Here is a 19050-nt window from a genome sequence, read left to right on the forward strand (position 1 = left end):
ACATGGGTTCGGCCCAGCCTTTATTACAAGGCCCAGCCGAATTCACTGAAAAGCTCAGTGAACCCCTGAGCCCATCACATGGACCCTATGGGCCCAACACTTACATTAAGTGGTCCCTGGGCCAAGCCATCTTATAAAAACCCAGGGACTGTGGGCAGGTGCAAGATTAGCCCATCAGGTACTATCCTAAATGGTCTTACACTTAACCTCTCAGCCCTTAATGATCAAGCACTGCCCGACAAGAAAGGACCTCTCCCTCGGCTACAAGGAACAGTGCCGCACTCTCCACTCACTTGGATCCCGGGAATTAAAACCAATTGCAAACATTTCGAAACCGTACATATATATATATATATATTAATTTTGCAAAATAGAATTCCAACGATTGAAATCAACTGCCGGTAGTTTGGTTTCCATCAGAGAGAGTGCATTCCCGATCATTACCCTTCGTCCGACAAAGGGGCTGATCCTGTCACTATGATCACCCACTCAGATGAGTTCTCAGACTGTCCCAACATACCCAGGTTTTGATCCCCATCTAAGGATCTCACTGATTGGCATATCAAAGACAGCCCGATCTGACACCTAGTGAAGTGTCATAATCGAGTCTAGGGGTCAGGTGTAACTTTCCAGTTTTGCCCATCTATCTCCAAGGTCCAGGGCAATACTGGAAATCTGGTCCGGTTCAAGGATTCGAGTAATCCCATACTGCATGTGCCTTGGGTCTCACCCTGGTGGCCGAGATAGGCCATCCCAACACTTGGTGGCACACCAGTATCAGCCTTGGCAGGATAAATCTCCCCAGACTTATCCAATGGCTGTGAACATTTAAAACTAACACGAGTCTCTATAAGTGTCCAGTTTTAGGGTCTTACACAGAATCATACCAAACAACATGAATCAAACATGCACTTTATTCATTTACACTAAATAACAAAAGTACATCAAATTGGATTGAAGCTAAGGGCATACAAAACTGTCTAACAACCCGGACGATCCGGAGTAGGGCTTTTAGCAATTTTCTTTAATTTCTTGGACGTTAGGACCAGCATAAGGTTACAAAACCAGTCAGCATAATTTGGGCCCTTAAGCTTGTTGTCGTCCAACAAGTTAGCAAATTGACCGTTTGCCATTTCTAATAAAGGGCAAAGAAAAAATTAGTCCACAACCTTATTTGATTCATGTTATCTACATATATATGGCTTTTAATCTATGTTCCATTTCCATTTATTCATCTCTTAGATTTCCCTCCTATCTCAGTGACGAAAACTGTGAATTATGTCTCTGGAAATGTGGGAAATCACATAGGGTGCATGGAGCCAACTGTTTTAGCTGCATAACCCCACCACCTTTCTATGAAGAATCACATTCACTCATCTTATGAGCTTTCCCTTTGGCCTCTGTCAGACAAGCTTCATTGCCATTTTGAGGTTAAACCTTTCTGTCCAATGAGTACTCACCCATCATGTTCGTGAACACCAAGGTACCATGAGAGAGTTCATCATTACTGAAGGATAGGCCCCTTCCACATCGTTCTATGACGCCCCTATCAACTCATGAAATATTCCAATAGATCCAGCAGCAAATGGATAACCCAATTTTATGGTGTGTTTCCTCATTACTGAAGGATCCATCTTCATGTTAATGATGGAAGGCCTTTAGAGAGTTCATCACATGATTCTCCCTATCACATGCACTCATATTTCAGGAGGGAACGATTGATTACTGCCTAGTTTAATTTAGGTCAAACCAAAGTGGCTCCCACTGGCTTTCATAAAGCCAAATTTAGATGGGCCCTAAATGGCTAGGGATCCATACAGAGGTTAGTTTGCAGTATGCAGTTTCCAAAACCGCAAATCGTAGATGGCCGAACCCTAATCTGCGAAAATCTCTTCCTTACGCTTTCTGCTTCATCTTCGAATGAAATGAAATAGAAAACCTATTTTCTATTAATATTACATCAGAATTGAATTCCTATACATTCCATCTAAAAATTAAAAATAAATAATTACAGAGCAAGAATGAAATGAACAACAAGTGCGCAAATTTCTTGTGCCATTAAAGAATTCGATCTCCACCGTACGAACAGCCCAAAAATCAAGAAAAATATGTAGAATAATTCTAAATATAAATAAGATTTATAAATACTTAATTTCAGATCAATCGCCCAAAAACTGAGAACCAATTTCCCAGAAAACGCTAACTGCGCAAATCGGGTAGAACGCCTTCTGCCCATTTGCGTAGATCCAGATATGGTTTAAATTTGGTTCAAGATTTGAACCTGGCTCTGATGCCACTGAAGGGATGAGAGCTCCATCATATGGATGGCCGAACCCTGCAGGAAGGTTTGATGAAATTTCAAAAATTTCTCTCTCTCCTATGTGGGAATCACATTCCCTATTTTAGAAAACTGCATTTTCAAGGATCAATCTTGGAAACAAATCGGACCTGATCTGAAACCAAAAGGTAGAAGAGGGATATACCTGATACAGAGTAATAGTAACTTCCAATGAAGGTGTTCACACCCAAGGAGAAAACCAAAGACAGCTCCCACTGAAAATGGCACAGTGTGAAGTGGAGCAGAATCAGCAGGATGGCTCTTCAGTAAGAACCAAATTCTTCAGCAAGAATGTGATGGAGGGCTGGTGAGCATGACTTTAGATTACCTTTTCTACCAAAAGGTTATCAAGAACCTTTCTTGATCACTCCCACTGGTAGAGATCGAACTCACAGGGGCGGCAAGAGCAGGAAATAGTAGAAGACAGGAGCAGTCAAACTACAAATTCTTCTCTCTTTGTAATCTGTGAACTGAGTATTGTATGTTGGAGGTTCACTCTGCTCCTCTATTTATAGCCTTTAGAGAGAGCATCTCCTAATCACATTAGGAGTTTCCTAATCCAAATCTTGTATTTGGATCTAGACTCTCTTTAAGAGATAAGGATAATCCCTTATCTTATCTGCAAATAAAGATCAACCTTCCTAATCAAATTAGGAGTTTCCTGATCCAGATCTTTATTTGGATCTGGACTCTCTGAGTAGATAGGGATAACCCCTTATCCTATCTACTAATCTAAATCCCAGAACCGCCCCTATTTATTTAATCTTATTAACCCAGTTCGAATTGGGCTTTAGGCCCATTAAGTCTATGTGCTCACTAGCCCCTGAATCTACTGCCTAGTTGGTTATCATTGTATGACGTGGGATCCAAACATTGTTCTACACATCAGCCACATGGGTTCAACCCAGCCTTTGTTACAAGGCCTGGCTGAATTCACTATAGGAGACAGTGAACCCCTGAGCCCATCACCATGGGCTCTTAATGGGCCCAACATTTACACTAAATGGTCCTTCGGTCAAGCCACCTTATAAAAACCTAAGGACTATAGGCAGATGCAAGATTAACCCATCAGGTATTACCCTCAATGGTCTTACACTTAACCTCTCAGCCCATAATGATCAAACACTGCCCGACAAGAGAGGACCTCTCCCTCGGTTGCAAGGTATAGTGTTGCAGTGTCTACTCACATGGACCCTGGGAATTAAAACCTTTTGAAAACATTTTGAAACCAGAATATATATATGTATATCTCTATATCAATATATTTTGCAAAACAAATTTCAACGGTTGAAATCAACTGCTGGTAGTTTAAGTTTCTCTCAGAGAGAGTGCATCCCCGATTATTCACTTTGTCCGACAACGGGGCTGATCCTGTCACTATGATCACCCACTCAGATGAATTCTTGAACTGTCCCAACATACCCAAGTTTTGACCCCCTCTAAGGATCTCACTGTTTGGCATATCAAAGATAGCCCAATTCGACACCTAGTGCAGTATCATAATCGAGTCTAGGGGTTAGGTGTAACATTCCAGTTTTGCCCATCAATCTCCAAGGTCCAGGGCAATACTGGAATTCTGGTCCGATTCATGGTTTCAAGAAAGCCCACACTACATGCACAATTTTGAGACAAAAATCATATTTCTTCTTAAATTAGGTACGAAAAGACAATCTTTCAGTGTAATAATCCCTTCTCTGAAAACTAACTCTACAGTGCCTATGGCTGTAGCTACAACGGTTGCAGAAGTCCCCAAGTAAAGATTTACTTCTCCATCACTCAGCGTTCTGCTTATCTTGAACCCCTGCAGTGAGTTACATGCATGAGTAGAAGGCCCAGAGTCAATACACTAGAAGGCAGAAGTGACCAACTGATTGGTTTTTATGATGAAAGAATCGAACATACCTTGTTTCTAAGTCTCCAGGTGTTGAGGACAATTCCTTTTCCAGTGGCCGATCTGCTTGCAGAAGTGACAGGCATTTGATGCCTTATCTTTCTTTTGGTTTTTGTCTTTGCTACCCTTCCTCTAAGCCTTCCTTTTAGCCTTCCATTTTTTCTTGCCTAATTTACCACCTTCAACAAGCATGGCTATCGGCTTATCCTTCTTAATCAATTCTTCATCCCTCTGCAACATATTATTGAGTTCCTAAAGGATAACATTTAGCTTATTCATGCTGTAATTCTGATGAAAATGAAAATTATCATATTTTTATCCCTTAATATGTAGTCTTTTATACTTATTTAGTGCCTAAATGGAATCGTTATTCTTATATTTTGATTTAGGACACGAAAGGATGTGTTAAGTGGAAAACAAGGCTAATCGGGTAATTCTGGACAGTTTCGGCGCCGCATAGTAATTTGGGCATAACTATCCCATCTGGACTTTGATTGATATGATTCAAGATTTGTTGCATGTTTTGAGTTTTGATAGATACAGAATGAGGCGAGGTCAAAATCGGGCCCGAATTATCTGCAACCGAACTGTTGACATGATGGAGCAATTCCTTGGTCTGCAAGTTTTCATCTGGGAATTCACCACTCTCCCACTTACATGAGAATAGAGTTTTATTTGAAGATAAGGATATAAAAAGAGGAGAAAAAGAGGAGATAGGGGTTCAAACCCCTGAAAGAAAATTGAAGAAGTAGGCTGCTAGGGAGAGGAGGAGGCTGCTGAATGCGAATTGAAGGAGAATCACAGTCCTCTTTGGTTCTGCAGTTTGGTAACCTAGATTCAATTAGGGTTCTTGAGGTTTCTCTATTGAATCTTTCTTCTTTCTTCCTTTTAATGCGAACCATGATGAGCTTTAATCCTGTTTTTTAATTAAACTTAGGCAGATCCGATTGAGTATGATTTGTTCTTGGGATTCTTGATTAGGGTTTTAATTTTTAGAACAATCTTGGCCGAGTTGTTCTTGCATCTATGATTACTTTAATTGCTTGAGAAAGTGTTAGTTAATTAGATCATCTAATCAAGAAACGGACTGAATGCATTTTAGAGATAAATTGCATGGTTCGGTTGGCAATCATTCATACCTGAATTGATGACCTGCAAATTTTGTGTTCTTAATGCATCTATGGTGATTTAATTTCTGATAGAGATATAGGAATTGTCATCATAGATACGGTGGGCTGTGCTCGAGAGAGGCTGCTCATAAATTAGGGTTTCGCCAACCCAAGACTGACTTCACCTCAGTCGGATAGCTTAAAGATTTGATTGCTGAATCAGTTCTGTCAATTCTTGTATGCAGTGACTTCTCCTATCATTAAGAGTGGTTTGATCCGAAATTAATTAGGGTAGTTTGCTTGTTCTTAATTACATAATGAGTGGCTAGGTTTATATTGTTAGAGATTAATACTTGATCATGCAATGATTTTCAATCATTAGTAAAACCGATGAGGTCCTTGCTATATTGTGTTATTTGTGTTGATTACTTATCATTGATTGATCACCAATGACTCATTCTTTAGTCGAGATTATGCATCGAGATATGATAATCGAGGTGGAACTAATAACACTTGTTCGGCCAATAATTAGGTAGAGATATCAATTGTAGGTAGGATTTCCTTATAGGTGTATTTACAGCTTGTGTTTATGCAAAGAGGATTTCAATTGAGAGAATGAGAATTCCTTGATTGTAATTCCATTTAATTAAACATAGGTTTAGCTAATCGACTCTTGAGAAAGATTGACTAGTGTTTTTAGGAAACACCTTGGAATATAACAGCCCTTGTGAGATTTTATTAGTATTGAATCTTGATGATTGCGATAGGATAAAGCCCTAGCAACTTTGTTATTGATTAAGTTCTTGTTTTTGTCATTTAATTTCCTTAATCACTAGTGCTAGTCTAAATTCCTTAATTTGTAACCCAATTGATTATTGCCTTAAACAAGTTGAGAAGAAATTAATAGGTGGCTAAATAATTCATTCCTCATGGGAACGATTTTGTACTCCTTACTATATTACTTGCACGACTCCGTACTCTTGCGGATAGCGGTCAAATTCATGATAAACTGATTAAAGAATGGAGGCAAGGAATTGAGAACTGCATCAATTTTGGTGCCATGATCTAGCCCTAACCCGAGAGCGTCAAGATCATTGATATAACCCATCATATTTAGACAATGGTCATGAACCTGTTGGTTCTTGGTCATTTGTGCGGTCATAAACAATTTTAAGACCTTCTGTCGAGTAGAACGATTCTACTCTTCGTACATTGTCTTCAGACTATCCAATATATCCTTGGACACTTCGATCTTATCGAATTGTTGATGTATCAGATTGTCTAAAGAGACTATAATATAACACCAGGCAAGAGAATTTTTCTCTTCCCATTCTTGATACTCTCTCCTTCGGGTCTCAATAGCCCTGTCATCCAAACAATCTGGAGTAGGGTTCTTAGCAATTTGTCCAATTTCTTGGACATCAGAACCAGCATAAGGTTTCGGAACCAATCAGCATAATTAGGGCCCTTGAGTTTGTTATCATCCAACAACTTGATGAAGTTTTCATTTGCCATTTTTGGTAAAGGCAAAGTAGATTTATAAGTCCACAACCTAATTGATTCATGTCATCACATAGGAAGGGCTTTTAATCTATGTTCCATTTCCATTTTGGGCATCTCTCAAATTCCCTTCAATCTCAGTAATAGAGACAATTGTGTCTCTTGAAATGTGGGAAACCACATGGGGTGCATGGAGCCAACTATTTCAGCTACAAAACCCCACCACCTTATTTGAAGGATCTCATCCACTCATCATATAAGCTTTCCCTTTGGCCTTTGTCAAACAAGGTTCATAGTCATTTTAGGTTAAACCTTTCAATCTAGTAAGTGCTTATCCATCATATTCGTGAACGCCAAGGTACCGTGAAAGAATCTTCCATTTTAGGATAGGCCCCTCCCACATTGGTCTATAACGGCCCTATCATCTTATGAGGCAATTCAGCCAACTGTAATAGTAGATGGATAACCCAATTTTATGGTGCATCTCCACCCACCAATACAGCCAACCTTCATACTAATGATGGAAGGCCTTTAGAAAATTCATCATATGAATGTCCCTATCACATGCACTTATATTTACTAGAGGGAATGAAAAGGATAACCCCCTAGATCTAATTTAGGTCAAACCAAAGTGGCTCCCACTAACTTTCGTAAAGTCAGATTCAAAGTGGGCCCAAAATGGCTAGGGTTCCGGGGTGTTCCTCTTGGGGAGAAACTGAAGTGGGCCTCACTGAGAAGGGAGATCATCCAATGATCTTAAGCACACCATGGCAATGATGTGCATTCAGCCATGGTGTTCGAAAGGGCCACTATTAAATTGACATGGGCCAAGTGCTTATGGCCCATGTACGTAGCACATCACATCACATACATCACATGCATGAACATCTATAATTGATCTAATCAATTTAATAACTATAAATACCCATAATTAAAATTTAAAACCTTTTCAGCCCATTTAATGCCCATAATATTATCAAATAATATCATCTAGGTATATGGGCTGAATTGCAAAGAGCAGTTTGGCCCACATAGCATTTATGCTGAATTGGGCTAAACCAGTTTTAACAAATTAAAACTGGGTTTTACAGAGGTGGGCTGAATTGCATCTTGCAATTAGCCATCAAACCCTCAACCCATTTAAGAAATTTTAGGGCTGTGAACAGCCCCCATTGAACCATAGATTCAGTCCAAGCAGTTTGGTCCAATCTGGGTTGAATGGGTCTAGGGTTTACTATTTAATTCAATATCCAATTCAAGAAGATGATTTGAAATTAAATATGGATGATAAATGACAATCAATAATCAGCAAATGAACATAATAGTGGGTTGATTTCTACAAATCGCAGACTGCAAATTTCTCATCTGCACAAGTGTCTTCTCTTCCACGCAAACTAGCTTCTTCTTCTAATGAAATAAAATAGAAAAAAAATCCTATTTTCTCCATTAATTTACATAAGAATCAAATCCTATACATTCCGTCTAAAAAATAAAAAAAAAATTATTTATAGACCAAGAATGAATAGAATACAACAGTTGCGCAAATAAAAGATTTTGATCTCCACCGCACGACCAACCCAAAATCCAAGAAATATAAATAGAACAAATCTAAATATATTTCAGATTAAAAAGATTTAATTTTCAGATCATTTGCCCAAAACTGGAAACCTATTTCCTAGCGAAACTACAAACTGCGCAAATTGGGTAGAACGATTTCTGCCGATTTGCGCAGATCAGATCTGGTTTATTTTTGATTCAAGAATTGAATCTAGCTCTGATACCACTGAAGGGAAGGGAGATCCATCAAATGGATGGCCAAACCATGCAGAAAGCTTGGGCAAAATTTCAAAAATTTTCTCTCTCCTTTCCTGGGAATCCGATTCCGAAATTTAGAAAACAGCATTTTCAAGATCCTTTCTTGAATCCAAAACCGGACCAGATCTGAAACCAAAATAGAGTGAGGAATATACCTGATATGAAGAAACAATAACTCCCAACGCAGGTGTTCATGCTCAAAGAGAAGACCAAAACCCGCTTCCACTGAAGAAGACACAATGTGTAGTGAAGCAGGATCAGTAGGATGGTTCTTCAACAAGAACCTGAATTCTTCAGCAAGAATCGAGCAAGGGCTGATGAGTACGAATTCAGATTGTTTCTTCTACCAAGAAACAATACCAAGAACCTTTCTTGATCAGATCCACAAGTGGAGATTGAACTGGGTAGGGGCCGCAAGAAATGGAGAAGAATTCTACAATTTGTTGTGTTGAAAATCTAAGGAATTTGCCCCCTATTTATAGCCTTCTTGGATCAGCCTCCTAATATAATTAGGAGAGAGTTTCCAAATACAAATCTTATATTTAGATCTGGACTCTTAAATGGATAAGGCTTATCTTATCCTTTAGCTAATCCTAATCAGTTTAAAATTGAATTGGGCCTTAGGCCCATTGAGCTTATGTGCTCACTTACTCTTTAATCTGCTGCCAACTTGGCTCTCTTTGTATGGCGTGGGACCCTAACATTGATCTACACATTAGCCACATGGGTTCAGCCTAGCCTTTGTTACAAGGCCTGGCCGAATTCACTATATGTCACAGGGAACCAGTCCATCACCATGGGCTCTTAGTGGACCCAACATTTACATTAAATGGATCTTGTATCCAGCCACCTTATGAAAAGCCAAGAACTGTGGGCAGACGCAAGATTAGCCCATTAGGTACCCTCAATGGTCTTACACTCAACCTCTCAGCCCTTAATGATCAAACACTGCCCGACAAGAGAGGACCTCTCATTTGGTTGCAAGGTGCAGTGTTTCACTCCGAACTCACATGGATCCCGAGAATTAAAACCTTTTGCAAACATTTTGAAACCAATATATATATATGTATATCTCTATATAAATATATTTTGCAAAAAAAAATTTTTACAAGTTTGAAATCAACTACCGACAGTTTAGGTTTCCATTAGAGAGAGTGCATTACTTGATCATTCACTTTGTCCGATAAAGGGGTTGATTCTGTCACTATGATCACCCACTCAGGTGAATTCCTAGACTGCCCCAACATACCCAGGTTTTGACCCCCTCTAAGGATCTCACTGATTGGCATATCAAAGACAACCCAATCCGACACCTAGTGTAGTACCATAATCGAGTCTAGGGGTCAGGTGTAACATTCTAGTTTTGTCCATCTATCTCCAAGGTCCAGGGCAATACTGGAATTTCGTCCGGTTCAGGGTTTCAAGAAAACCCACACTGCATGTACATCAGGTCTTACCCTAGCAGTTGAGACAAGCCACCCCAACCAACTTGGTGGCACATCAGTGTCAGACTTGGTAGGATAAATCTCCTTGGATCTATCCAACGGGTGTGAAGATTCTAAACTAACACGAGTCTCATAAGTGTCCAGTTTAAGGGTATTACACAGAAACACACCACAATGACATGAATCAATTTTGCAATTTATTCATTTACAATAAATGACAATAAGTACATCAATCTGATTGGAGCTAAGGGCAAACCCTATCTAACATCAGTAACACATGATGTGTAAACTTAATCGATCCATATATATATGGACTTAAGCAAGCTTCTAGGAGTTGGAACATCTAGTTTGACTCTACCGTCAAATAGTTTGACTTTGAGCAGAATCCGGATGAGCCCTGTGTTTACAGGAAGGCAGTGGGAACTAAGGTTACGTTCTTGTTTTTGTATGTTGATGACATTCTACTCTTTAAGAATGATGTAGGAATGTTAACTACGGTGAAGGTATGGATTTCACAGCAATTCTCCATGAAAGATCTTGGAAAAGCCTCCTACATCTTGGAACTTCGACTCTATAGAGATACATTGAAGAGGGTAATAGGATTATCCCAATCTAGTTACATTGATAAGATTATCAAAAGATACAACATGGAGAAATCCAAGAAGGGATTTGTCCCTATCAGACACAAAGTCACTCTCTCCAAGGGCATGTCTCCCAAGACTCCCAGGGAGATTGAGGGCATGAAAGAGGTTCCCTATGCCTCAGCCGTAGGGAGCATCATGTATGCCATGCTGTGTACTCGGCTAGACATTGCTCAAGTAGTGAGTGTGATAAGTAGATACCAATCAAACCCAGGACAGGAGCACTGGATAGCTGTGAAAAACATACTTAAATTCCTCCAAAGGACAAAAGAGTTTTGTCTAGTATTCGATGATAGTTCACTATAGATCCTAGGGTATACCAAAGCCAATTTCTAGTTAGACCCAGATGATAGAGAGTCTACATCTGGTTACATCTTTATGACGGGGTACTATGTAGTTAGCTGGAAAAGTAGCAAACAAGGGTCCCCGACAAACTCCATGACTGAGGCCGAGTATATTGCCGCAAGTGAAGATGCCAAGGAAGTCGTTGGAATGAAAAAGTTCATTTAAGAATTAGGACTAGTTTCGTCCAGCACATCACCCATTCCATTGTTGTGTGACAACACTGGAGCCATTGCTCAGGCTACGGAGCCCTGAGCCCACTCGAAGTCAAAGCACATTGAGAGGAAGTACCATGTAATGCAGGAGATTGTTGGTAGAGAGGATGTCCAGATTCAAAAGGTAGCATCAACGGAGAATGTGACAGACCCATTGACTAAGCCACTCACACAGAAAGTGTTTGAGAAACACGTGGAAGGTGGAATCCGACTTGTACCCAATTGGACCTAAGTGTAAGTGGGAGCTGTTAGATAGTGTATGCCCTTAGCTCTAATCAGATTGAGGTACTTTTGACATTTATTGTAAATGAATAATAGTACATAAGTGATTCGTGTTATATATGGTGTGTTTCTATGTAATACCCTTAAATTGGACACTTATGAGACTTGTGTTAGTTTAGAATCTTCACAGCCATTGGATAGACCTAGGGAGGTTTATCCAGCTAAGGTTGACACTAATGTGCTACCAAGTAGGTTGGTGTGGCTTGTCTCAGCTGCAAGGGTGAGACCCGAATCACCTATAGTGTGGGTTTCTATGAAACTCTAAATTGGACCATTTTCTATTTATGCCCTAGACCTTGGAGATAGATGGGCAAAACTAGAAAGTTACACATAACCCCTAGACTCGATTATGGTAGTGCACTAGGTGTCGAATTGGGCTTTCTTTGATATGCTAATCAGTGAGATCCTTAGTGGGGGTCAAAACCTGGGTATGTTGGGGCAGTTTGAGAATTCAACTAAGTGGGTAATCATAGTGAGAGAATCAACCCCTTTGTCAGACAAAGTGAATGATTGGGGAACAACACTCTCTGATGGAAACCTGAACTTCCGGTAGTTGATTTCAAACATGCTTGAGACTTGTTTTGCAAAATATATTTATATATATATTATGTTTTATGAAAAGGTTTGTAAAGGTTTTAATTCTCAGGATCCATCCTGAGAACAGAGTGTGACCCTACACCTTGCAGCGGAGGGAGAGCTCCTCTCTTGTCTGGTAGTGTTTAATTATTATGGGATGAGAGGTTAAGTGTAAGACCATTTAGGATTTTTTACCTGATGGGATAATCTCACTTAAGTCCATAGTCCTTGGGCTTTCATAAGGTGGCTGGACACAAGAACCATTTAGTGAAAATGTTGGGCCTGCTATGAGGTCAAACTGATGGGCTCAAGGGTTTACTGTGTTCAGTAGTGAATTCGGCCAGGCCTTTGCTTTTGTGGAGATCAATGTTAGGGTCCCACGCCATATGATGAGGGGCATGTTGGTCAACCTACTTGATGGTGGACACATGGACGCTATCAACAACACAATGTCCTGTTAGATAGTGTATGCCCTTAGCTCCAATCAGAATGATGTACATTTTGACATTTATTGTAAATGAATAAAGTACATATTTGATTCATGTTATTGTGGTGTGTTTCTGTATAATACCCTTAAACTGGACACATATGAGACTCGTGTTAGTTTAGAATTTTCATAGCCGTTGGATAAGTCTGGGGAGATTTATCCTACAAAGGCTGACACTGATGTACCGCCAAGTTGGTTGGGGTAGCCTGTCTCAGTGCCAAGGTGAGACCCAAGGTACATGTAGTGTAGGTTTACTTGAAACCCAAAACTGGACCAGATTTCCAGTATTGCCCTGGACCTTGGAGATTGATGGGAAAAATTGGAAAGTTACACCAGACCCCTAGACTCGATTGTGATACTGCACTAGGTGTCGGATTGGGCTGTCTTTGATATGCCAATCAGTGAGATCCTTAGAGGGGGTCAAAACCTAGGTATGTTGGGACAATCTGAGAATTCATGTGAGTGGGTGATCATAGTGATAGGATCAGACCCTTTGTCGGACAAAGGTAATGATCGGTGATGCACTCTCTCTGATGGAAACCAAAGCTACCGACAGCCGATTTCAATCGTTGAAATTTGTTTTTGCAAAATATATTTATATAAAGATATACATATATATTACGGTTTCAAAATGTTTGCAAAAGGTTTTAATTCTCGGGATCCTTGTGAGTAGAGAGTTTAACACTGTTCCTTGTAGCCGAGGGACAGGTCCTCTTTTGTCGGGCAGTGTTTGATCATTATGGGCTGAGAGGTTAAGTGTAAGACCATTGAGGGTAATACCTGATGGGCTAATCTTGCATCTGCCCACAGTCCCTGGGTTTTTATAAGGTGGCTTGGCCTAGGGACCACTTAGTGTAAGTGTTGGGCCCGTTAAGAACCCATGGTGATGGGCTCAGGGGTTCTCTGTCCATAACAGTGTATTCGGCCAGGCCTTGTAACAGAGGTTGGGCTGAACCCATCTGGCTGATGTGTAGATCAATGTTTGGGTCCCACGCCATACAAAGAAGCCCAATTGGACAGCAGTTTGGAAGGCCACTAAGCACATCAGACTTATTGGGCCTAAAGGCCATTTCGAACTGGTTTAGTTGGACTAATTAAAGAGGGGCGAATCTGGGATTTGGATTAGTAGATAGGATAGGGTATTACCCTATCCACTCAGAGAGTCTAGATCCAAATAGAGATTTGGATCTGGAAACCGACTAATGAGATTAGGAGAGATCTGATCTAATCTGCAGATAAGATAAGGACTTATCCTTATCACTTAAAGAGAGTCCAGATTCAAATAAGGATTTCAATCAAGAAACTCCTAATGGGATTAGGAGCTGATCTCTTTAAGTCTATAAAAGGAGGAGGGGGTGAACCATTCAGTTCATCCAATCCCAGAGATCAGATCTCAGATCACACAGAGAGAAGACAACAACAGTGTGACTGCACCATCTTCTCCCTGTATTCTCCTCCAGTTGCCACCTACTGTCTGTTTGAACTCTAGTTTTGTAGGAGCAATCAAGAATAGTTCTTGATATCAGTCTTTGGAGAAAGGTTGATCTGAAGTCGTGCTCACAGCCTCCATCGAATTCTTGCTGAAGGATTCGGTTATTGGGAAGAACACTGTTGATTCTGCTCCACCCTACACTGTGTCATCTTCAGTGGGAGCAGTCTTTGGAGACTTCTTTGGGCATGAACACCTTCATTGGAGGATATTGTTTCTTCATATCAGGTATATCCCTCTCCTACCTTTTGGTTTCAAATCTGGTTTGGTTCTTGGTTCAAGATTGATCATTGAAATTGCAGATTTTCTAAAATAGGGAATGTGATTCCCAGATAGAAGAGCGAAATTTTTTGAAATTTTGCCCTACCTTCCTGTAGGGTTCGGCCATCCATATGATGGATCTCTCATCCCTTCATGTCCCACTCACAAGACAGCTCACCTGCTCAACACGTGGCAGTTTCCATTAGGTATGCGGCCGAGCTAGAGGAAGCTCGACCCACAACATCCAGCATAGCAGAGCAGCTCGCTAAAGTGACAAGTGGTAGTCATTATCTGATACGCGACTGAGCTAGTGCGAGCTTAATCCTCCGATAGTCACGGCTCGCCCGAATTAGTCCCATGAGCAATGCCCACGAAAGCACTGTAACCGCAACACAGGGAGCAGTCCACTGAGAGGACCGCCTCGAGATTAGCAGGCGACTTGTAACCACTACACAGATCCAGGAATCAACTGACCAATACACCCCAGAATTTAGGAAACAACCCCAAACGAAGCTCTGAGACGTTGCCCAACAGCACCTGAACCTCAGGTAGCTATAAAAAGACCCTAGGACTGTTCCAAAAGGTAGACACACTGATACTCTCACACTCTCTCTCATATTCTCTCTCGAAGAACTACTCCTTGACTTAAGCATCGGAGTGTCCTCCTGGGTAAAGACTTACCTAGGCACTCTAACCTCTCTTTCCTTTCAGCTCTCAACTCAGACCCCCAACTCGGCACAATAGCTCGACTCGCACTGCAGATTGAACCCAGTCTGAGCCACCTCATCAGACGCAAGTGAGTGAGCAGTTTATGTGCTTCATCTATTGGTGGGCATATTTTGTGCCTCATCAATTGGCGTCGTCAGTGGGAAACACAACGAAAAGCTAATGTTCCCCCTTTTTTACCTCTTAGTTCACTATCTCTTACTTCAAAAAATGAACTCTCTAAATGGAACTTTCAGGAAATCCTTCCACCAATAACATCAACGGCCAGATCCCAACCATCACCATTGGCCAAATTGACGTTCCACTGCCATAAGCGGAGAATGTGAATATGCCCCCCCATCTATCGAACCAACAACACCTCCCGCGATAGTGGATGTTCAACAGTTTAATGACCGGGTACGGTGTGTCAATACCATGACTGAACAAATATGGTCGTGGGAGATACGGTTTGTTATTATCGCTGGACAATAGCAACGACCATCCTAGCAACATCCATGCCAGCAACAACAACAATAGTCTCAGCAGCAGCTTTATCAGCAGTCTCAACAACTTCACAAACAATCTCAGCATCGGTGTCAACCACAACATCCGATGATGTCTGGACAACCAGCACCAAGGGACAGTCAGCCTCATAACAACCATCAACCCCCGCAATCCAACAATCTGAATGAAGAAGGTTTACCCCAATCGCGAGTGCGTAGCCAAATGTTAGACAATTGTGCCCTTATCTCCAATCAGATTGATGTATCTTTTGACATTTATTGTAAATGAATATAGTACATAATTGATTCATGTCATTGTGGTGTGTTTCTATGTAAAAGCCTTAAACTGGACACTTATGAAATTCATGTTAGTTTAGAATATTCACAGTCGTTGGATAGATCTGGGGAGATTTATCCTGCCAAGGCTGACACTGATGTACCGCCAAGTTCGTTGGGGTGGCTTGTCTCATCTGCCAGGGTGAGACCTGAAGTACATGTAGTGTAGGTTTTCTTGAAACCCTGAACCAGACCAAAATTCCAGTATTGCCCTGGACCTTGGAGATAGATGCGCAAAATTGGAATGTTACATCTGACCCCTGGACTCGATTATGATACTGCACTAGGTATCAGATTGGGTTGTGTTTGATGGGCAAATCAGTGAAATCCTTAGAGAGGGTCAAAACCTGGGTATGTTGGGATAGTCTGAGAATTCATTTGAGTGAGTGATCATAGTGACAGGATCAGCCCCTTTGTCGGACAAAGTGAATCATTGAGGATGCACTCTCTCTAATGGAAACCTAAACTGTCGACAATCGATTTCAACCATTGAAATTTGTTTTTGCAAAATATATTTATATAGAGATATACATACATATATATATATATATTTATTTATTATGGTTTCAAAATGTATGCAAAAGGTTTTAATTCCGAGGATCCATGTGAGAAGAAAGTGCAGCACTGTACCTTGCAGTCGAGGGAGAGGTCCTCTCTTGTCGAGCAGTGTTTGATCATTATGGGCTAAGAGGTTAAGTGTAAGATCATTGAGGGTAATACCTGATGGTCTAATCTTGCACCTGCCCATAGTCCTTGGGTTTTCATGAGGTGGCTGGACCCAAGGACCATTTAGTGTAAATGTTGGGCCCATTAAGAGTCCATAGTCATGGACTCAGGGGTTCACTGTCTTCTACAGTGAATTCGGCCAGGCCTTGTAACAAAGGCTGCCTGAACACATGTTGCTGATGTGTAGATCAATGGTTGGGTCCCATGCCATACAAAGAGAGCCAACTGCACAGCAGGTTAAGAGGTTAAGTGAGCACATAAACTTAATGGGCCAAAAGCCCAATTCGAACTAGGCTTAAGTTAGTTAATTAAAAGGAGGCAAGATAGGATTTCTAATCTGATTAGGAATAGCTGAAGGATAAGATAAGTCTTATCCATTCAATAGTATTCAACTTTAATGCCAATCAATTCAGAAAAAACAAGGTTTACTAAGCGTTGATAGGTCACCTCGGCATGTTTTAAACCAAACAGCATGACCTTGTAGCAATACAGGCCTGTCTTGGTGGTGAAGGCGGTCTTCTCGCGGTCTCCTGGGTCCATTAGAATTTGATTGTAGCCTGAATAGGCATCCATAAAACTGAGCAATTCATATCCTGAGGTCGCATCCACAAAGCAATCTATACTGGGTAAGGTGAAGCTATTTTTTGGGTAGGCTCGGTTCAGGTCTATAAAATCTATGAACATCCGCCATTTGCCATTTTCTTTCTTTACTAGGATTGGGTTTTCCACCCAACTCCGGTATTGGACTTCCTCTATGAAGTCTGCTGCTAACAGCTTCCCCACCTCCTCGTTCACTATGTTCCACCTTTTTGGGGCAAAGTTTCTCTTCCTCTGCCGAACTGGTTTGACTGTAGGGTCCACATTAAGCTTATGAGTTATCAAACTAGGGTCTATACCAGGAATTTCAGTAGCTGACCTGGCGAAAACATCTAAATTATTTAATAAAAAGCTTACCAGTTCAGATTACAAAGGTTCCTTCAGGTGGGCTCCTATTTGGAGTGCTTTCTCAGGCTCAGCTTCGGAGACCCGTACCGCAACCGTTTCCTCGATCGTGCGAGCTCTTTCCTCTACATTCTCTAGTGGCAGCTTTAAGTCTATGTCGACTATCATCTTGCCTTTGGCCTTCAACGAAGACACATAACATTTTTGGGACTCCAACTGGTCACCTCGTAACACTCCTACCCCTGTGTCTGTTGGGAATTTTAGTGCCAGGTGATAGGTTGAAACCATAACCCATAGTGCATGTAGAATTGGTCACCCTAAAATTGTGTTGTAAGGTGAGGATGCAACCATTACTAGGAAATCATGCTCGAAACACACCGTGTGGGATGGCGAGCCTACTTCAACTAGCAGCCTGACCCTACCAATTGGGCAAACTACCTCGCCATTGAATCCCACTAAAGGTACATCGGCGGGTTGCAGGTTGCCTTTAGTGAGTTCCATCCTGTTAAATGCTTCTACGAGCAGAATGTCTGCTGAGCTGCTCGAATCTACTAGGATCCTCTTGCATAGCTGAACAGAATGTCTCCTTTTGGGGACGCTTGCATAGCTGGCTGTCCTCTTGCTTCAGTTCTCACACCGCGTTCTTGCTAGCTGATGTGGTGCAACCTGCTATTATCAAACCTCTAGTGATTACATTTATGGTCTCTTAAATCTACCTTTCCTATGTTTGTTGATTCTGGGTAGTCTGCTCATGTTCCCCATTATTCTGATGTGCCTCCTTGCTAGTTCCCACCTTGGGCTGTCGTTCATCCTTGATGAAGCGTCTCAGGTAACCTCGCTTGATGAGGTCTTCGATCTCATCCTTCAAGTTCCAGCAGTGCTCAGTGTCGTGCCCAAAATCTTTATGGAAATGGCAGTATTTGTTTGGATTCTGGGTATTGGGATCCCCCCTCATCTTGGGAGGCCATTTTACATAGTCATTGGACTGAATTTGCATGAGGATCTCCTTTCTCCTAGTATTCAGTGGGGTAAATACCCTCGTATATATTGGTAGTGTTGCTAATCGTCGACCTATTCTTCTAGCCGATGACCTACTCTTGAGCGTGGTGAGCTGCTGTGCCTTCTCCTTGGGGATCTGCTCTTTCTAGGTGACCTACTTCTTTGCCTGGTCCTGCTCGTGCTTGCCTCTTCGTCTATTCACTTCCTCTTTCCTGTTGGTTCAAACTCCGTCCCTACTACTTCTTCCGCTTTGATGTAGTCGTGAGCTACTTGAAGGAAGTCTTCCATGGAGGTTGGCAGATGTAGCTCAATTTCCCATTTCAGTTTGCTATCCTTGACACCTTTTTTGGTTGCTATGAGTTGAGCTATACAACAGGGTCAATGTTTGGTATTTGAAGTCGTTCCATGTTAAATTTCTTAATATAATCCTTGAGTGACTCGTTCGATC

Source organism: Nelumbo nucifera, chromosome 6 (genome assembly GCF_055504915.1).
Source record: "Nelumbo nucifera cultivar China Antique chromosome 6, China Antique-T2T, whole genome shotgun sequence".
NCBI classification, from domain to species: Eukaryota; Viridiplantae; Streptophyta; class Magnoliopsida; order Proteales; family Nelumbonaceae; genus Nelumbo; species Nelumbo nucifera.